The 22,315-nt window shown below is 45.8% G+C and overlaps 1 protein-coding gene across 6 annotated transcripts in view; it reads left to right on the top strand.

Annotated features, from left to right (window-relative positions):
* Nucleotides 1-2,622: 2,622 nt before the first annotated feature.
* LOC116938586 (thrombospondin type-1 domain-containing protein 7A-like) overlaps nucleotides 2,623-22,315 on the top strand; it is a 246,240-nt gene continuing 226,547 nt past the window's right edge. For 3 of the 6 annotated variants that reach the window (XM_076058798.1, XM_076058807.1, XM_032945908.2), the window contains exon 1: nucleotides 3,369-3,958. The gene's annotated coding sequence lies outside the window, so the exon portion shown is untranslated. The other 3 variants (XM_076058777.1, XM_076058768.1, XM_076058793.1) reach the window with 3 other exon arrangements.

Raw genomic sequence — 22,315 nt, 5'->3', positions numbered from 1 at the left:
AGCAGATATTCGCCACTGATGTTGGCCGTGAGCGAGAATCGAACTGAAATAGTCGCCGAGTCTGGTAGCGCAGTTTAATGGCCATTAGCTTACCGCTCACCAGCGTCACAAAACACGAACTCCACACACTCGTCGCACACCCACACACACAGATACTAAAACCGCCGCTGACGAACCCGCAGCGCGTGCGTATTTTGCAGGTCACCAGCAAGTGGCGATCTCAGCATCGCGAGGCGCGTGGGGGCTTGGGGCTCCTCCGCGTCCGTCTGATGCCATCGACCCCGCGGGCTATTGAATGCGGTGGCGCTTAAACCGAAAATGTGGGGTTTGTGGGGAGGGGGTACCTGGGTTAATTGCGTCTCAACACCGCCCTTCGCGTGCTCGCTCGCATCTTCATTAAAGGCCCCCAAACGACGTCTTCTCCTGGCGGCTTAACGCGCGCGCAACAGCGGCTCTCGCAAAGATGCCGTTGCCCGTGATGACTATTAATGAGCCTTGCAAGAGAAACAAAAAAAGTTTAACTCGGCTTCTCCGGTGGGTTTTCTTCTCTGATTTCTGTGCACCGCAGAAGTCTAAGAGTAATTATCGCGCTGGCTGGCACGCATATAAATCAGGTGACGGGCCCCCCTCCACACCTATAACGTACCTCCACCCTCCCCCCCCCATCTCTTGTTTATATATTGATGCCGTCCTTATCACTTAAAACATATTGAGCCGTGAACATAACGGCCTTGACACCTGTGTCCCATAATCAGAACGGAAGTGTTTTGCGGGGTGTCAGTCTCTCTGTGTTTTCCCTCCCACATCGCGGGATTCAGTGCAGCCTTCATCTCGAACACGATCGCAGACCGCCTGCATTATAGACCCAGCCAGTTGTCCCTGCTCCTGCGACTGCCCCCCCCCCCCCAAAAAAAAAAACAAAGACTCCCCGTATAGCCTTGACAGACTGTTGGGGCAAGCACTGTGTACGAGCTCCTATGAAGACCGGCACGGCACACGAGGGGGTGGGTGGCCGACACCACGCCCGGCGATGTTTTTACACATCGCACCAGGTGCTTATTTGAGGCTGAGCCGACCTAGGCGATGTCCCGTACCCGTTCAGATAATCGTGAGTGGTGTAGTCCGTGAGCGGGAATCGAACTCGGGTGGGTGGCCTCGTCACAGCTACACTCCAAGCCGCCCGCCTTACAGACCTAGACAGTCGTCCCTGCTCCTCCGACTGCGCCCCCCCCCCCCCCCCCCCAAATAAATAAGATTCCCATTTGACTGAGTTAGCGCTGTTTGGGATTTCCAACCCTGAAAAGTTAGCATCGACCTGGGGCTCAAGCCTAATTGGCGACCTAATGGAAACGTGGGGAAGGGGCAAACACGGGACTCGCCTGCCGCATGCGCGATGCATTCAAACGCAGCCGATGCCGGGACTTCTATGAAACACGTGGTCGTGTCCAATTATTTTGTTGTGTGCGGTTTTTTTCCTTTAAATTTTATTCCAATTGTCCTGTCGGCGTTGTGTCACGAGAATAAGTGCTCGTTTTGGAATTCTCGCACAGCAGCAGTGCATCAACTCCGCCCGTGTTAGAGAAGGTCTGGCGGAAGGAGATACCATAGCACTACTGCTGAAACACATTAAAGTGGCATGTTATCCACACTAGGGGCCGCTGCACTTCGCCACACGCCCTGATATAGAGGCATGTTCGTCATATAGACGTAAATGTGTCAAATAAACGAGAAGATGACATGCGTTTTTTGGAATTGGTGATTGGGTTAACATAATCAACTCAAATTTTGATTTAAAGCTTTCGTGACTGCAGTAATTGATATTCTCAGCTCTTTCGGTAAAGTCACGTTGAAGGGAAACAATAAAATAATAATATGTAATAAAGTATATATTTATATATTATATATTTTATTGTTTCCCTTCAACGTGACTTTACCGAAAGAGCTAAGAATATAATAAACTCAAATCAATAATTGAGAACCCGGTTTAATCATGGGTGACTGAAACTCGGATCGAACCCGGGATCTTAGTTGTACTGCCTCAGCTCTTAGCTGATCGAGGCTATCTCCTGCTCGTTCTGGATGCCGTGTACTTTGCGAACGTTTAAACCGCAGAAGCCGTTCCAGTAACCCTATCCAAAACTGCACTAAGTTGTAAGTTTTCATTAAATCGTGCCTGCGAATAGCAATGCGATCACTTTAAGCAATGGGATAACTCAACCACATTCATCATGTTAGGCGGCACTTTGGCTCCTAGAGCCTCCAAAATGATACTCTTATCACACAACGCTTTATTGTGATAGCAGATTAGCTCCGGGTTGAAGGGTGTAAATAAATCACAGACACACTCAGGATACAAACGGATGCAGCGAGCGGCACGTCAGGATAAAATTAATCACAGTCTGACTCTCGCATCCCCTAGGCGCCCCACGTCACAGCCACGACATCAAGCAGACACGCCAAGTATCACCAATACGCAACAACGCTGCCTGAACATGAAACAAACATAGAACAGGCGACGTTTCGGGAAATGGCCCTTATTTACAGCACATAGGCCAGAGAGTTATCGTGGATAAGAGTTGGACAGCACTCTGCAAAACCGTGGTGTCTGGTAAGACGTATCGATGTTTTATGATTGACAGTTGTTTCCATCATCCAATGCGTCGAGTGTTTTTGAGCATCGGATTGGGTCAGTTGGATGGGGATGTATTTCTTCTGACGCAACAGGGGCGTTTCACCACCATCAGCCCTTGGTCAATAACAGCACTTAGCACCTACTTTTGGGCTAAGAGTTCAAGTGTGCGCGCGCGTGTGCTTCGTGTCGGAAGCAGAACGCGCGCTGCACCACGATGCCGGCGAATGCACAACACGGAGGTGCCAATCTGAATCTCCATCTAACCCTCGCCTTTGCTAGGTTGACCCAGCCTTAAAGTACGAGCGGCTACGGCGTGTGAACTTCATCGTCATGCTGTTCCGGCATAACTCAGTCCGCAACCACCGCATGCCGGGTGCGACCCGGCCTCACAGCGAGGTAGCCTCAATCAGCGCTCGCTCACAGCGTCTGATGCCACTACTACAGCGGGCGGGGGGGGGGGTGCACATGTCTGTGCGCGCATGTGCGTTTGTGTGAGTGAGATGCAGTCGAGCCGTCCAGCGCGAACTCGAGAGCGCGGTGACCCGGTAAGACTGCTTGGCGTCACAGCTGAGCCTTTGAGTGGGACAGGGACTTGAAGGTGTTCGCTTGGGAGATCGGCTCGTGTGGACAGAACTCGCGACCGATGCCCATTTCCTCCACCCCCCCCCCCCCCCCCCCCGTCGGCAACAACAAAAAAACCTCGCGAGGGAGCCGATCATCTGTGGGTGAGTGGGTGGGGTTTGGGAGACCCCGTGGTGGCAGCGGCTCTCTTCACGCCGTCCCTTCTCGTACCGAAAGGCAAACGCGAGCGAACAGCGGCGCAGCGAGAGCGACCGGCGCGCAGCGGCACGGCGCACGCTTCCATTCACCCTCCCGTACATCCCATCCAATCAAGACAGTCGTCGATCCGGGCCGACAGCCAGCGAGCCAGCCAGTCAACCGGTCAGACGGGCATCAATCCGGACAGGCAGCCAGTCAGCTAGGCAGCCCGTCAACCAGCCAGACAGTCAACCAGATAGTCATCAAGTCAGCCAGCCGGCCGGTCAGCCAGCGAGCGATCCAGCCAGCGAGTCAATCAGTCAGGCAGTCAATGAGTTAGGCAGTTCAGCCGGTTAGGCAGTCAACCAAGTAGATAGTAAACCAAGCAAGTAACCAACCAGTCAGATTGTCAACCAGTCAGTCAACCGGCCAGACATTATCCGTCCCGCGGGTTAGTGAGCGAACCCGTCAGCCGGCCAGGCAGGCACTCGTCCGTCCCGCCAGCAGGGACATCCCCGCGGGTCGAGTGAAGGAGAAGCGCCGTCGGTCGTGTGTGCTGGGAAGTCGGTAAGTTCCTTATTTTGCTTTAATGCCTTTCACATCAGCGGGGTATTAATTAACGCGCCTGCGGTAGCTATGCAGCTTTGCCAGTTGTCTGTTATCGGCAGCGGGACTCTCCCTATATTTATTGATGTGAATGAGCTTTTTTTGTTGTTACAAATAGTCATCATCATTGATTTTGACACACAGTAGTTGTTGAAGAGGAGGATGGATTTTGTTTTTATTTCGAGTGGAGTTTTCGGCCGATAGCCCAGCGCCTTGCAAGATGATCTACTCCCGCTATATCGTCGTGTGCTTGAGAGCTGCTTGCTTGCTTGCTGCTGTGGTCACATTTTTGTTTGTTTAGATTTATTTTGATGGACGTCGGCCCGCGCGTGTTTACGGTCGCAGCCGAACACGTGCCGGTGACTCGGCTATTGCGTTCGCCACAGGCGCACGGCGGCAGTGATGCAAAACGCGCGCGCCCCGTCACCGCGATTTACGGAGTGATAAAGCCGTGTGTATAAAGCGGGAAATTGCCAATCGTTTGACCCGCTGTTCGCCACATGATGGATAAAGGCGCGTCTGTGTACATTTACGGTCCTGAAGGAGCCACTGGAATCCCTCGTTATCGAGGGGCCCCGGCACGGAGTCTGTGCTGGGTGGGTTGGGTGATTACAAGGAGGGGGTCGGGGCACTACCCGGGTGGTTGAGTGTGTTGGAGTATGATGTGCATGCACGTGTGTATGTATTGGGAGCGGTAGTGTAGCGGTTAGCGCACTGCGCTAGAGACTCGAGTTCGATTGCCACTCACGGCCAATACCAGTGGCGATTATCTGAATTTCTCCTGGGCCTCTCCTAGGTCGCCTCAGCGTCAAATGAGTACCTGGTGCGATGTGTAAACAGTCGGGCGTGGTTGCTGGCTACCCACCCCCTCGTGCACCGTTCCGGCCTTATAGGTACTCGCTAACAGCACTTGCCCCAACAGTTTGTCAAGGCTATACGGGGGATCTTTGTCTTTGTTTTTATGTATGTATGCAGTCGCCTGCTCTTATGACAAGGCTGCTGTTCCGCAGTGTTTTTATTTGGGGCATCGATGACCCACAGGAGGGGTGCTGGTGGTGTTACCGCCGTGGCAGACGGTAGCGGTGAGCTCCACGTGGTGGTGGTGCAGTGTCGTGCTTGCACTGAGAGCCACTGGGCACGATTCCCGTCCGTAATTCGTGGCGACGGGAGAGCGCGCGATCTTGAACCACAAACGGCGTGAAAGCGACGTGCACAGCGCCCACGACGAACGATCACGTGCGCATTTACATACACGCGCACGTGATCGCGTGCGCATTCACACACGCGCACGTGCTCGCGTGCACTAGCGCATTCACCGGCACACAGGTGCACGAGCATGCATTCACATACACGCTTGTGCACGAGTGCACTCGCGTACACACACCAAGATCCCCTGTGTAGCCTTCACAGACTGTTGGGGCAAGTGCTGTCAGCGAGCAGCACCTATGAAGGCCGGCAGGACACACGAAGGGGTGGGTGGCAAACACCACGCCCGGTCGCCTTTGTCTCCCTCGTGGCGATGCTCATACATCACACCAGGTACTCGTTTGAGGCTGAGTCGACCTAGGGGAGTTCAGATGATCGTCACCGGTGTTGGCCGTGAGCGGGAATCGAATCCGGGTCGCCAGATTCGTAGAGCAGCGCGCTAACCCCTACACTACCGCTCCCTACGACGTGCACTCAAATACACACACGTGCACGAGTGCATTCACACAGACACACACGTGTACTCGTGGACTCACACAGACACACACGTGCACGAGTGCATTCACACACACACGTGCACTCGTGGACTCACACAGACACACACGTGCACGAGTGCATTCACACAGACACACACGTGCACGAGTGCATTCACCAGACACACACGTGCACGAGTGCATTCACACAGATACACACGTGTACTAGTGGACTCACACAGACACACACGTGCACCAGCAGCGCGCACGCACACGTGCATTGGCATAGAGCAGTGGCTCTTACCCTTTACCACAGCCTTGCACCCCTTTGGTCGTCACTCGTTCAAAAGATGTAGCGATGTTAATAAATACATAGAGGGTTTGATGAAACAAAGAGGTTGTACTTACGTGCCCGTGCTTAATTTGTGTTTTCGATTATTTACCTTCTAAAAAAAAATCCGGATTGTCGTGCACCCCCAGAAAGGGCATCTCGCACACCCAGGGGGTGGTGCGTGCACCCCAGGTCAAGAAGAACCACTGGCATAGTCACAGATGGAAGTACGCGTTGTTGATTACATCAGGCCGTCTTGCGAGGTGTGTGAAATTATGCGTTACCGTATACTTTAAGCGAATGACCATCGACCCCCACGCGTTATATTTCACGAAACGACCCATGCAGCATCTGTGCACTCTCGAAATGACATCAACTACATGCGCTGTATATATTACCGGCGAAGGTAATATTCAGTACCGTTAGGAATTCTCGGAAGAGCTGGGGACACGAAATGCGCTTAAAGTTTAAATTCGGAGCCATATTCGAGTAAAACAGCGATGCAAAAACAGCGATTGTTTCAATCTGTGTCCGCAAGGTTTAATGTCCTTCATTAATAGTAGATTGTAGTAAGCACGTGACTATTAGGCCCACCCGGAGTGAGAAATATTCTGCATGTGGTGTGTCGGATAATGCATATTTTTTCCGTATCACCGAACCGCATAGACCCCGGCTGAAATGAATCCCTGACCGTCAGCAGTGTTCAAAGTCCACGGTGGTCCAAGTTGTTTCAACCTACCATGCAGCCATCAACCACTGCACGTGTCGTCTCATTCGCGTGTCATTTGAGGATGTCCCGAACACTTTGTCACGAATAAATTGCTTGTCGCCACATTGGAAACGTTGATTGTTGATTGAGACGAGCGTCATTCGCGCAAATCCTCTCGTGTGATAAGACGCCCTCCTCTCGCGCCCAATCACTGCGCATTAGAATACAAGAGTTGTATAACTGTATTGACGGCGGTGCGTGCACAGGTTCGGGGTGCATCGCATAATCCTGAGAATGCGGTAAAACACGCAAACGGTGTCCTGGATAGGGGGGGGGGGGGGAGGGATGCGGCACTTAATCTCGGTGTGGGTCAGAGTTTATCCATCCGTCGCGAACCACCACGGCGCGTCTCCCAAGTCGACCAATTTGCGCGCCTCAATTGCAAGTAAAGCGTTTATAACGCCGCACGCGCCCTATAGTGATCGATAAGCACACGGCACGAGATGCAGAGCGCTCTTATTTAAATTGTATCAGCACCCCGCTCCATCCGTCACGCGGAACGCACGCGCGCGCACGATCCCTTGATTTGAATTGGAGTACGTGGGCCGCGTTCGGCAATCGTTAGGAGTGTGCAGCGTGGAACGACTGAATTTGCCATTGAGTTGGGTGTTAATTAGTCAAGCGGTGGAGCGGTCGCCGTCGTGGTGAGCGCGCTGCAACTATTCGACTCTCGGCCACGGTTGACGGCAGTGGATACTGCGGCGAGTGATGTCTGAACCGGTCCCGATAACCTATTTTTTTTCTTTCCACCAGCACGCATTAAAAAACAACCTAGCGTGGTAAAGTGTAGTCAAATAAACCCCCACGACCAGCATAGCGCGGTGAAGACTTCACCCTGACGTTTATTGACGGATATCTGTGCATTATCACCGTTAACGTATTCTCCGGCTTGGGCCGCACTGTTCCCACTGGGTATAAAACAAAGGTTCGTGATGTGTCTCATAAACCGGTATGTATGTGTCTGACCATATTTGTAAACATTTATTGACGCCGATGACACCTTTTTTGGTTTGCGTCTTATTTCCCCCCGAGCGTCTTACAATAATCAGGTTCAGAAATGAAGTGAACTCGAAAGTGGTGCTCGTTGGTGGGTCGTGAGCAGTGGTTCTTCTTAACCTGGGGTGCACGCAACCCCTGGGTGTGCGAGATGCCCTTTCTGGGGGGCGCAAGACATGCCCAGATTGTTTATTTTTAGAAGGTAAACAATCGAAACACAAACCAAGCACGGACATGCAAGTACAACTACTTTGTTTCATCAAACCGATGTATTTGTTAACATTATACAGTATATATGAATGAGGATTGGCTTGAATGGGGTGTAGACGACTGAAGCAAGGGACGGGGTGAGTGGGGTTTTGTTATGTGGGGAACTTGTTGGAGGTTTGAGTGCTTGCGGGCAGCGTGCGCGCGACGTCCCTTGTCACCGCCGGGTACTGTCGAGAGGCATTGCCCTTGTGCGCGCCCACCGCGCCACTGTTAGCTCAGTCAGGATTGGTTGTTTTCGTCACGCTCTTGGTCGTCGTCTTCGTCAACGCAAACCAACAACCTGTGTAGAATGTTCGTCTCGCAATCTCTACCTCTCCAGTGTCATCCGGTCAGTTTATCGGTGAGCTCGGACATTATTTGTGTATATACACAAAAAAATAATGATCGTGATATTTCGTCTACCTTGGTGCTCTGCAGTGTCTAATAACGTTGCTGTATTATCCTAACCTGCTCCTTAATTGAGTATCGTTAATTTCGTCTCGTCATAGTCTTGTAAATGATATTGTTTTTTGTTTTGTTCTTAGCAGTTTGCACATTCCCTCCCGCAATGTCCTGTAACAGCCGCCACTGCCGACGGTCTTGCACTGTGGTTTTCATAACAAGGTTTTTTTGCTTTGCCCAATGGGGCTTCGGCAGCTGAAACAAAGACCGAGTGACGCTGTGGCGTTTGTTTGGAGGTCGTCGTCCGCGTCACGCATTCGCGATCTTCATGCACTCACAAGCCATCGATGACAACAACCCAAAACCCCCCCCCCCCCCCCCCCCCCCCACTTTTTGCGTGGAATATTTTTTACACTTAATTTTTGTGACCGAGTTAACTCTCAGCAGCAGAATATTTATTTTATACTGGAGGAATCCGATAAGCTGTAAAGTTTTTGTTTTCTTCACAGATGTCCAGTAGGTGCCAGGTCAGAACGTTACAACGACAAACAATACAAAAACATGATAGCAGTGCAAAGTATAGTAAAGGTAGACAGATCACTTATGTATGCAAATAAAACTAAACTATATATGTTTTATCTTATCAGGTAAAGTCCACTAGGCTATTCGCTTCTTTTTCAGAAGCCACCTGACCACATGATAGCTCAACGAAGTGGCTTATGCGGATATTTATAACAGCAAAATAATCTAAATAATTTAAACTCGGGCGAGCACTTCGATGGAAGTGCGTGCCCGGTTACTTCTTTCCTGTTCCCATCTTTCTAGCGTTTGGACCATTCGCAGGCGCAGGCCTTGCTGTGGTGTTGGGCGAGCGCATGCTATTGCCCATCTGTTCATTTTAACACCGATATTGCCTGCTTTTGCTGATAACCCAGATCACTGTAAATGCGGCTGATATTAGCTAGATTTTTTTGAAGCTGAGAACGGCTGAGCCTGGCTGCAACTTGAATGGGAGACTGCCTTTGGTTGTGAGATGACCAGGGGATAGCAGTAATAGCAATAGATTCTTTAATAAATTTGTGCGACTCCTTGAATGCGTGGGTTTTTCTCAAACTATTTTGGTTTCCTCCTGCATGCCACACTCGCCAATATATTTGGTTAAACATCCAATTGCAGGACCCTCCTGAAAACGCTTTGAGACCCGGTGAGCCTTTCCTGGGTACTTACTATGGTAACGATTAAAACTTAAACTCAAGACCTTTTCAGGAGGGCCCTGAATCGTAATGTTTCAGACAATCCGTTTATTTAAACAAGTGTTTTGCTTTTTGATTTAATGCTTTCGTGACTGCAGGGATTCATATTCTTGGTTCTTTCGGTAAAGTCACGTAGAAGGGAAACAATAAAATAATACAGATATAAAACAATAAAATTCTCACGACGTTTCGACTGCAACACAAGCAATCATCATCAGGTGTGAAAACCACGCAAGAAAATTTGAATTTCACAGCAAGAAAATTCACAGCAAGAAAATTTGAATTTCAAATTTTCAAATTTTCTTGCTGTGGTTTTCACACCTGATGATGATTGCTTGTGTTGCAGTCAAAACGTTGTGAGAATTTTATTTTTTATATTTTTATTATTTTGTTTCCCTTCTACGTGACTTTACCGAAATAACCAAGGATATAAGTGTTTTGCTGTGGAAGGAAATCGGTACCCAGAGAAAACCCATGTATGCAAGGGGGTTAACAACACCGAACTTGTCCACGCACATTTGGGTTCACGAACACAGTGGCTGAATTGCAATTTCCTGACCACTTAGGAGGCCAGCAGGTTTGGCAATTTCATAAAAAAAATCTATGATCCACCATCCCTTGCTTTCAAAGGCGGTTAGATCAAGGCGCTCGCGCTTACCTGCACGTCAAAGTGTTAAGTCAGCCCATCGAAAAATGCAACGTGGACATGGCAGTAAGGCGAACTTATGGATTTTTGAAGGTCACTTTTTATATGCGATAAGCAATTTTCATATGTTCCTATGCTCTAGGGGTTTGCATCCTTTATGTTAATGCTTAACTACCAGTGGGCCAAAGCGATTTGAATAGATGTTGTTGTGCCTCTGCTCTTTGTGGTTGACGGCAATTGTTTTACATTGTGAAGAAGGTCTGTTATCGATCTATATGTGCGTGATAATGAAGGAGAGATATACAGTGAGGGAAAAAAATATTTTATCCCCTGCTGATTTTGTACGTTTGCCCACTGACAAAGAAATGATCAGTCTATAATTTTAATGGTCGGTTTATTTGAACAGTGAGAGACAGAATAACAACAAAAAAATCCAGAAAAACGCATGTAAAAAATGTTATAAATTGATTTGCATTTTAATGAGGGAAATAAGTATTTGACCCCCTCTCAATAAGAAAGATTTCTGGCTCCCAGGTGTTTTTTATACAGGTAGCGAACTGATATTAGGAGCACACTCTTAAAGGGAGTGCTCCTAATCTCAGCTTGTTACCTGTATAAAAAGCACCTGTCCACAGAAGCAATCAATCAGATTCCAAACTCTCCACCATTGCCAAGACCAAAGAGCTCTCCAAGGATGTCAGGGACAAGATTGTAGACCTACACAAGGCTGGAATGGGCTACAAGACCATTGCCAAGCAGCTTGGTGAGAAGGTGATAACAGTTGGTGCGATTATTCGCAAATGGAAGAAACACAAAAGAACTGTCAATCTCCCTCGGCCTGGGGCTCCATGCAAGATCTCACCTCGTGGAGTTGCAATGATCATGAGAACGGTGAGGAATCAGCCCAGAACTACACGGGAGGATCTTGTCAATGATCTCAAGGCAGCTGGGACCATAGTCACCAAGACAACAATTGGTAACACACTACGCCGTGAAGGACTGAAATCCTGCAGCGCCCGCAAGGTCCCCCTGCTCAAGAAAGCACATATACATGCCCGTCTGAAGTTTGCCAATGAACATCTGAATGATTCAGCGGACAACTGTGTGAAAGTGTTGTGGTCAGATGAGACCAAAATGGAGCTCTTCGGCATCAACTCAACTCGCCATGTTTGGAGGAGGAGGAATGCTGCCTATGACCCCAAGAACACCATCCCCACCGTCAAACATGGAGGTGGAAACATTATGCTTTGGGGGTGTTTTTCTGCTAAGGGGACAGGACAACTTCACCGCATCAAAGGGACGATGGACGGGGCCATGTACCGTCAAATCTTGGGTGAGAACCTCCTTCCCTCAGCCAGAGAATTGAAAATGGGTCGTGGATGGGTATTCCAGCATGACAATGACCCAAAACACACGGCCAAGGCAACAAAGGAGTGGCTCAAGAAGAAGCACATTAAGGTTCTGGAGTGGCCTAGCCAGTCTCCAGACCTTAATCCCATAGAAAATCTGTGGAGGGAGCTGAAGATTCGAGTTGCCAAACGTCAGCCTCAAAACCTTAATGACTTGGAGAAGATCTGCAAAGAGGAGTGGGACAAAATCTCTCTTGAGATGTGTGCAAAGCTGGTGGCCAACTACAAGAAACGTCTGACCTCTGTGATTGCCAACAAGGGTTTAGCCACCGAGTACTAAGCCATGTTTTGCAGAGGGGTCAAATACTTATTTCCCTCATTAAAATGCAAATCAATTTATAATATTTTTTACATGCGTTTTTCTGAATGTAGTTGTTGTTATTCTGTCTCTCACTGTTCAAATAAACCTACCATTAAAATTATAGTCTGATCATTTCTTTGTCAGTGGGCAAACGTACAAAATCAGCAGGGGATCAAATACTTTTTTCCCTCACTGTAGAGATTGTACACCAACGTGGCATTAGTGGAGCAAATGTAGCAGCTGCGTTGCATCTGGAATAATTACGCTCGATGCAGGATGCGACAGCAAAGGCTGTCGTTACACGAGTTGACATGTATCACCGACGCAGTGCATGCCTTGTGATGCGTCTGTCAGCGCACAGCAGTGGAACCCACCTTACTCAGGGTTTGTCAGTTTTCTGTACCCATCTCACTGCTACCAGTTGCTATATATTTTGTCAAAATATGTCAAGGTCGAGTGAAACGTGGCTTCCCACTTCAACGAGCGCGAGGGAGTGCTGGTCTCCTGCAGAAACGCCTCGGTCATTTGTGGAAATTCTACATTGCTTAAGTAACGGTTCGTAACTCCATTAAAGAGGCACTGTTGACTTCACTCAAAGCGGGTGCACATTTATCAGTCGCAGACGATTGAAGGGACAGAGTTGATCCCGGACTGAGATTTGACCTCACGACCTTTCGATTGCCATGCACACAGTCTAACCACAGTGCCACTCAAGCCACCCAGCTGGCTCAAGCATACCTCTATGCAGGTCTTTATTTAATATGTGCCTGTCCGAATCTGTGACCCAGAAAATATGCACCCGGCACACCAAATTAAATATACATTTCGCTACGGTTGTGGCTACTAGTTGCGTGCCTACTCCAATCTACCAGGGAACTGAGAAACATCGAATAGGAAATGAAGCCCCTGCCTGAAAATTAATATGAGCATTTAAGAATAAATCTGAGCTCGTGGTGAGAGTGGTTTAACATAATTGTAATGTAATTCATGATAATACAACTATTTTAAACAAGTTTCACTGTTACACTAACAAAAATCAGTTCCATTTAATTTTATAAATAAAATATAATTATGTTAATGCATACTGTGCGTATATTTACACACCGCATGATGCAAAAAAGACAGTCAGAAATTAATGCACTCAGCTCAACCATATATTTCAGCTTAATGAGATATCGACACACACACATGCGTACACACATGTGCTGCATATTTTTGGGGAAAATATGAAATAATTCCTTCGGTTGGGTTGGGTTCTGCTCCAGTGTTCAGAAACAGAATCCTTTATTTAGACTGGAGGAATCCGATGAGCAATAAAGCTCTTTTTCACAGATGTCCAGTAGGGGCGAGTAAGAACGTTACAAAAACCGACTGGAGTGCAAAGTATAGGAAAGGTAAGCAAGTCACAAAAATAAGTAAATAAAACTAAATCCAGTATATAAGTACACATTGCAAAAGTATATCAATTCCTGCCGATTTTTCAACAATTATTGCAAGCTTGGGCAAGGCAGTAAAACAACAACAGTCCAGTGTTGTGTGTCCGTGTAAAAATACTTGGGGTGCATGAAGTGCGTGAGGTTGGGCTCGGGCTCGCGGGAGAGTGGCCCCACTCGTTGCTGTGACAATTGCACGACGGTGGGAGACCAAATGTGCACCGTCTTGTGAGATTTTTCACGTCTGGAACCAATGTGGGACTGAAAGCCAAATGGCTGGCATCGCACCTATCCTCTTACGAGCGCAGCATTGGCCTCGCAGATAGACTGCGAGAAAAACAAACGACATGATATTGCTATTAAGAGGCTGCGTCATTAGCTATTAACCCAAATTACGAATTTTGCACAGCCACTCACCTCCGCAAAGGGTGGCTTAGGCTGCTCACTCAGGGCATTCGCTCTTGATTTTATATCAGGTTTTTTTTTGCGACAATGTAATCATCAGCTGACACGGTGATATAGAAAACCCACGGGGATCTCCCCCATGTGGCCACAAAGAGGCTCCCAACGTTTCAGACGCATCTTAAAGAAATACACAGCCACGGCTTAACTACTAAGGCACTTTAACTGCCACAGTGGCGAGATATTAACTACCTCGCTTGGGATACAGGAGGTCGTGGGTCCGATTCCGAGCCTGCCACCTGTATATTTAGAATTTGCATTTTATCCCCGTGGTCGCATGTCCTTCCCCTGCACCTCAGATGAGCACGGTTGGCTACGTAGGGTGCGAAAGAAGTTCTACATGCATGCATACATTTACCTAACAATATTTCGCTTTTGAAGGTAAAAACGTCGGCGTCATTATTGGCCATGATGTTTCCTCTGCTGGATGAAGTCTTCCCGGTGTCGTCGCCCATCCCTCACGGGCTCGCCATGCCGCGATCCATCTCCCTCCTGCACGTGGGCTGATCTCATCCCTCTATTTCTACAGCACTCACCCTCTTGGGCATCTTCCCTCCCATATACGTAACACAATAATGAATAATCGCAGTCCTTTGTCACTTCTCTGTTGAATGTTGGTCAAATCTGTGTCACGTTAATCAACATTGGTGGTTTTGACTGCACTCTATCAAGCTGGTCAATGTGGCACCCAGGGCCCTTTCAGATAATACTCAGAATATAAACCAACTAACTATTGCACCACTACACTCATAGTATATAGAACATATCCAGTATCTTTGTATGTTTGTAAAGCCGGAGGTCAGGAGTGGTGGGGTAAAGTGCCTTGTCCAAGATGTCTGGCCAACATGGAAGAGCAGGTCAAATTCCCTACAGGGGGTGCTCTAGAACTCCTTCCAGTTGAGGCCGCTTTTGCCAGCAGTGGCACAAGTTGGCAATTGTAGGGCTGGACCTTTACTTTTGCCCTATATATCTCTTGTTTTAAGCCATAATGTGAGATTGGTTTCACATTTACATACCCAGTGCCGTATTCTCGAGCAAGATAATTCACACTAGCCTAAGGCGTATTCTGAATCTCGTCCACACACATACACGTGCGTATCCAGCACATGCATATACGAGGAAGGCAGCCTTCATAGTGGATGCTGCTCGGAGCTCGACTTCTAAGGCAACGTCTGAGAATAAATGACGATGATTTATTTTAATCATGACGGGATGAGTTGTCTGAAGAGTCCTCATCTTTGATACCAGCATATGGGGAATGTTTTAAATCGCCATATGCAATGTTTAATGTGAATTCTCAGATTACTTTTCTTTAGCTTCCAGTGCAAATTGGGTTCACATCTTGACCTTTACCCATGGCACCAGAAACTAAAAATGTCAAGTCCATCTTTGTGCCGAATATGTGGTGGTGGTCATGGTTTCCATGGTAAGATTAACCCGTTCATGTAGGAAATAACCTGATTCCTAGTTTGTTCTCAAATTGTTTTTGGAAATAAATGTGTAGAGGGCACAAAACAATCCACAGTCGCAGCTGTGAAACAGAAAGAGCTCGATACTCTACCGCAATGTATTTCACAGTAGACCCGTGTGACTATATAAAGACAAACGCAACCATTGCGACTGCCGACTGCTTGTCCCACTGACGTGAAATCCCATTGGCCGACACTCCATCTCAACGAATACCTCATTTCCGTGGCGAGTAAAGCGTCATCACTTGCGTTGATGACAGAATTAAATACTAAATTTAATATAAAATTCATTATCCTGCCGTAGTCAACATTTATTTTTATCGTGACATGTTTGGTGATGTGTTTCTGCTCATCCGAAGTTCTGACGTGAGCAATTTAGATGAGGCCCATTAAGCTAAATTTGTCCAGAGAACTTGGGCCCCATTCCGAAGCGCCAGCCATCTCTCGGTGACTAAAGGATAGGAAACTTGGTGATGGGCAAAAACGCAACTTGAGTGCGTACCCGAGTTGTCTGGCTCATGGAGGTAGAGAAACATTGTCCAAATATCCCCATTCAGCTTCCTTCCCAAAAAGCCTTGAGATTCAGTCGGGCTTTTGAGGGTAAATAGAGGACATCGTTAGTTATGTACAAATATATATTTTTTATCCAGCTAGGTGGCTCGGTGGTAGAGCAAGCAGCAATCGGAGATGTTGGAAGTTGAAATCGTTGTTGGGGTTTGACTCGGCCCATCATCCCTCAGAGGTCGATACAATGGGTACCAATTTGGTTGAAGTCAACAGTGGTTGTCCTCCGGATCGACTTACCCCCAACTCATAGGCATTCAGAATTGCTGGCTCAGGGCTGTAAACAGGATATGAGCACCGCCTTCATGCTCATTTGAGCAGGAAATCAATTTGACTTTTGTTTACTTAAAGAAAAATCCACATTGTGCTATTATTTTAAATTGAGAAATGATAAACATTGATTTATGTTATCAATATGACCAATGATCTCGGGCAGAACATTGGCAAGTCCATGTGCAGTATTTGGACAATGGGCCTAGCAATAGCAGTGATACTTGGTTTAGGCAGTACCGAATATCCAAGTGAAAAATACGTTGGCTACGTGTTAAACTGACGTTGGCTTTGTTCGATGCACCTGTAAGGCTCGCGTCATAGCTCTGCCTCTGATGCTCTGATGCTATGATGCATGCAAAATCTAAAGCTTCTATTGAAGAATAACGTTCAAAAGTATAAAAAAACGACATTAAATGTTGCGTGCAAACGTATAGTTTGTGTATTTTATGCAATTTTTTCTTACAACTGGTAACTATTAAAACAGAATGTTCCATCACTGTATTTTGAGTGAAAAAATCTGTTTGCTGTGAGATACACTCATAGATTAAAATAGTATTTTAAACCACTAATGAATGATAACGTTTTGATGCTGCCTTTCATTTCCTAAGGAAACGCGTAGGAATCCTAAGGAAACGCGTAGGAAGCAGTTCTTGCCGGGGTTAAGTTTCATAACGGCTTTGGCATTCGGCTTGAATGCTTTAATATGGAACCACGTGGATGTGGAATATTAAGCAGTGCTGGTCGGAGAAAATACATTCCCAGTGCCTTCTATCCACCAATATGAGTCGGACCATCAAGGACACTCGGAGGCATGGGAGAGGAGGATTGGCGATGGAAAATTCTGCCACGGGGAATCCTGTACGTCGTTCTCAAGCTGGCTTCTTCACTGAGCATCTAAATTATTTGGCGATGCCGCGTTGGCGGCGGTGGTGCACACACACAAATACAAAGGGGTCTTTGCCCACAATGCTATGAAGAGTGATTGCCCGAAACATCTCCCTATTTCGTATTCTCCCCCCCCCCCTCCCTTTTTAAAGAGGCGCTGTTATTGACCAACGGTGTTGCGTTTTGTTTGGTGAGCGTACGATTGCTTTCTTTGTTAATTCAACTTGACAGCCCTGCAGTGGCGTATTGTACAAATTAACAAAACTACTGATCAGCACGAACGTTATTATCGTACACACAAACAATTTCATACTTTTTACACCATTTAACGTGCTTTTCCTAAACGATAATACGAGTGCAATATGTATTACCAGAATTATAATTGCTATTTATTTGCATGGGTAATTCTGTAACTCAGACGCTCAGTTTTAATTTCCCTTTTATTTGATTCATCACGCCCGAACTTGGCTACAGCAACAGCAGCCGCGTGCGTTCTTAGAAATGGAAAATTACGTATTAAAATTATGAAAATAAGCCGCACACTTTATTACATTCTTGCAGATATTTGTTGGAGCAAACAAAATGCACCGTATAAAAAAGAAACACTTTGTAATATTGCACGATAATTTTCCGTACAACAGCACATCAAGTGCCATTCTCGCACGTGAAATTGTCATGCTTTGTGTCTTAAAACACTTTGAGAATTGCTTTGAAAATCTTTATTAGTAATGCCCATCATCGGTCGTGAATTGTAAACATGAAAACAATCTATATCTTGATGGTGAATCATGACTTTGAGTGCTTTGTTCTGAAGTATTGATAATTACAATATCGATTTAAAGTCTATTTTAATAATGTATCCTCATTATAGAATATTGATAGTAAAATATTACTCATGATTTTTATTATTTTGCCAAAAAAGACAACTTTGACTGCACTGTCCAACAGTTAAAATTCACTGTCATGACACAGAATCGGGCTCTATGAGCGTCAGAGAGTGTGGCTGGAGTGTGAACTCAGAGAATCGCAGTTTATGAGTGCGACAGAGTACAGCTGATGTGCACATGCAGTTGTGTTGTTGGAGCCATGATGTGATGGTAAAACGGGTTTCTTGACACAAATTGGACACGGCTGCCAATACCGTTTTGGCCGTGGCGATTTTACTTGGACTGGCGTGGAGTAAACGCAGTGTAGAGTGGCGTCGGCCAAGAATCTATAATTCTTCGTTGGACGGTCACACGAGAGCTCCAGAGGGACGTTGCTTACCATCGCACTTGAACGTACAATGTTTCACACGCTCACGTTTTTAAAGTTTATTTTGTTGAACAAAATTAGAACTCAAGAGACCGGGATATTTTCGTTCTTTGAGAGTGACCACCGCCCCCGGCTCGCCAAAAATGACAAAAGCAGAAAGATCATAACAAGTACAACAATGCAGCAAATAGACATCGGTGCAAAAAAAATAATCATATTGTAATTAAAACCAACTCGATGAGAAAAAACAACAACCGCGTCACAGAAATCTAAAACGGCGCACAAACGTAAATTTTAAATGAAATAATTTCCTGGAACAAAATCAGCCTCGGACAAATTACTTCGCAAACGAAACTTCAGATACAGAACAATCATAATGGATTTAGGATGATTATTGCACGCGTAAATCTTTGCTTAAAGCTTTCGTGACTGCAAGAATTCATATTCTTTTGGGGTCTTTCGGTAAAGTCCCGTAGATAGGTTAAAAGAAAATAACAAAACAACTACGACGTTTCAATTGCAAGACAAACAGTCGTCGTTTCTTGATGACGACCGCTTGTGTTATTTTCTTTGAACCTATCTACACGACTTTACCGAAAGACCCAAAATAATATTGCACTGGTATATAAACAGATAAGGGAATGTGTCGAAGGCAATTGCAAGTTATACAGAATAGACAGCTTAGCATCACGTTGTGATTTTAGATGGAAGAGTAACCGAGGGCATTTGTGAAGCGATGGAATTCCAGGTGTTTAGTGCAATAATGGAGAATGAATGAGAACCATTTGAATTGCTTTGTTTTCTGTTACAGTGCAATTCGGCGTTGCAGAGGGGGCATCGCACCAACAACACACACACAAATTATGCTTTTGGGTTTATTTTCTCAGTTTAACACCTAGGTTTTCGCGACCAATATCAGCCATAATAAAGGTGTTGTTGGGTTATATCTAAGCTGTATACTAGTAACAAATTGGAATGCTCTGTTTACGTGGTAAACCGTACTAATTGGCTGTGTCGGGTGGTGGCGGGTTTAACGACACATTTATATTTACGCGATCCAATCCCAAAAAAACCTACGGTTTATTTTCTCTTGTGCAACCAACATTCGATGCAATCTTAAAGAAAACAGTCGAGGGCACGTCATTCATATTTCAGATTATTTGTTGTGTGGCTCCACCAGACCTCGTGAGGGTATGCAAAGTGAAACATGAAAATAGGGTTTTCCCCTTTTTTCTGGCAACTAAACAGGTGTTAAGATGTTAAAACACCAAACTGAAACCTTTTACAAGGACTCATGTCTGCATGAACCACAATGCTTGTGGTCAGAATGCAAACAAAAAACAAACTCTGATAATATATGCATTGTCTTTGAAACTGATTGGTCCACACCAGAGACAGCTTTCTTTTGAGCCTCGTCTTTTGGCGTCCTCTGGTCTAACACCGTTTGAGACGAGGCTCAAAAGAAAGCTGTCTCTGGTGTGGACCAATCAGTTTCAAGGACAACGCATATATTATCAGAGTTTTTTCATTCTGACCACAAGCATTGTGGTTAATGCAGACATGATTCTTTGTAAAAGGTTTCAGTTTGGTGTTTTAACATCATAACATCTGTTTTGTTTTCCAGAAAAACGGGAAAAACCTATTATCATATTTTGGTACTGGCAAAGGTGGTCCCATGATGTAAAGTGCGACATATTTTTTACAGAAAAAAACCTTCACGGAGGGTATTGTGGCGGGTAAAGTCACGCGGTTGTGCATAATAACGCAATTGAAATGGACAGGGACACGTCTGATTTACATAATTGACCTCATTGAAAGTTAAACGATAAACAATGCATTCCTGGTTATGGTTCATTGTAAGAGGCGTTATTGTGTTTTGCACACGTCACAGCTTGTCTTCTGCAGGATATAAATTAGCAACAGCATGCAAATAAATCCGGCAGACATTAAACGGCCTTCAAGGTGTTTAATCATTGGTATTGTATGCAATTATTAGCATCCAACTTATTATTTTTCACCGCACGATATTGCAGCATTAAAGTCGATGTTCATCGTGGTATTGAGAGTGCTCAACTTGATGTATAATGAGGTATGGTTTCATGGTATCCATACAATTAATCAACAGCCATGTTCTGTTCACTGCTGGATGAACGCCTCACCACGTCATTACCATCCGTCATCGTGCATGCGACACGACTGTGCATCTGAGTTCTGCACGCACGTGAACCGATTTCACTGCTCCATTTCTGCGGTGTCATCCTCTGGGGCTTTGTTTTCTTCCGTTGGCCGCGGTCCCTTCAATTGATGCCCTCTGCCCAAGCCCACATGTTCTTGCTCATCGGTGAATATGATGTCTCTCATTTAGGTTGGTTCCTTGAGCAACGCGTTCCTCCTCCTGCCTCTGATTGCTATAAGCAACGTCATCTCTCCACGCTTCTTTCAGTGCAGTGCTTATACAGCCTCAGTACCGTTTTCTTTGTCAGTGGCCATGTTTACGATCCATAAGCAAGAGCAGGTAACATCCACTATTTTGTAAATGTTTTACTTTTCCATAATGACAGATAACAATTCTGCCATGAAAGCGTGGCAACGTGAAGATGGGACACGTTTTTTTTCTTATCCTTATCAAATACGAATATCCAAAAAACACTTCAACCTGTTCTCGCTCATCTCTTTCTACGATCATTTGCATACAGGGTACATCTTCAATAAACTCCCTACGTATGCATAGTCTAATGTGTTTTCCAATTGTGTCACTCCAACTACTGAATTTTGATTTGTCCAGTGAACGTATTGCACTGTATATGAATTTTGTCTTGCTCATTTATTTTTAGCCTGGCCCTTCAGGTGCCTTTGGTATATTGTTTAAATTATTTCCTGCCATCCACTTGTTATAATGATTAAATTCCTCCGCTCTTCCCCTCCACATTCAGAAACATGCGTTTAGATTATTGTCTGGTATACATTTCCACGTGATAAGCCACTTCGCTGATCTATCATGTGTGGTGAGGTTGCGTCTGAAAAAGACGCTCATAGCTCAGTGGGCTTTGCCTGGGAAAATAAAACTAGACGACATCATTCGACCTCCTTTGCCAGTACCAAAATATAATAATAGGGGTTTTCCCCTTTTTTCTGGCAACAAAACTGAAACCTTTTTACAAGGAATCATGTGTGCATTAACCACAATACTTGTAGTCAAAATGCAAACAAAAAACACGGACAATGCATATATTTCGATTTAAAGCTTTCGTGACTGCAGGGATTCATCTTCTTGGTTCTTTCGGTAAAGTCACGTAGAATGGAAATAAAATAATAAAAATGAAACATAATAAAATAAAATTCTCACGACGTTTCGGCCACAACACAAATAGCCTTCCTCAGATGAAGAAACAGGACTGTCCAGAAGACAGCGCTTGAGTGAGCACTGCCAAGCATGGACAGCGTCTTTTAAGCTGTGTGGGAGGGACAGAGCGCCTTGACAAAGGAATTAACATATAAATTAGCATGTTAGTATGAGGGACAAGCTTGTGTTCAGACGGACGAGTCCATCTATGTTCAGAACGGAGGAGGGGGGGGGGGGGAAGAGGAGGAAACAGCCACGGTGCGCTGCTCTGTCCTGTGTTGCGTTATAACTATCCTATAAACTGGACTACTATACAATATTATACCTTCCAATCTAAATTACATTGTATAATATCGTATCCATAGACAAATCCCACCTTTGAATTATACAATGCGTTACTATACACTACCCTATACTTTAGACTATACAATATTAGACTTGTAATATTTTAAAGTCTAAATGTTTTTTGGTTTTTATTATTTTATTTCCATTCTACGTGACTTTACCGAAAGAACCAAGAAGATAAATGTATATATTATCAGTTTGTTTTTTGTTTGCATTTTGACCACAAGTATTGTGGTTAATGCACACATGATTCCT

Source organism: Petromyzon marinus, chromosome 4 (genome assembly GCF_048934315.1).
Source record: "Petromyzon marinus isolate PM22_M1 ecotype Great Lakes invasive population chromosome 4, UKy_Petmar_22M1.pri1.0, whole genome shotgun sequence".
NCBI classification, from domain to species: Eukaryota; Metazoa; Chordata; class Hyperoartia; order Petromyzontiformes; family Petromyzontidae; genus Petromyzon; species Petromyzon marinus.
This window is presented reverse-complemented; position numbering and strand designations above follow the sequence as displayed.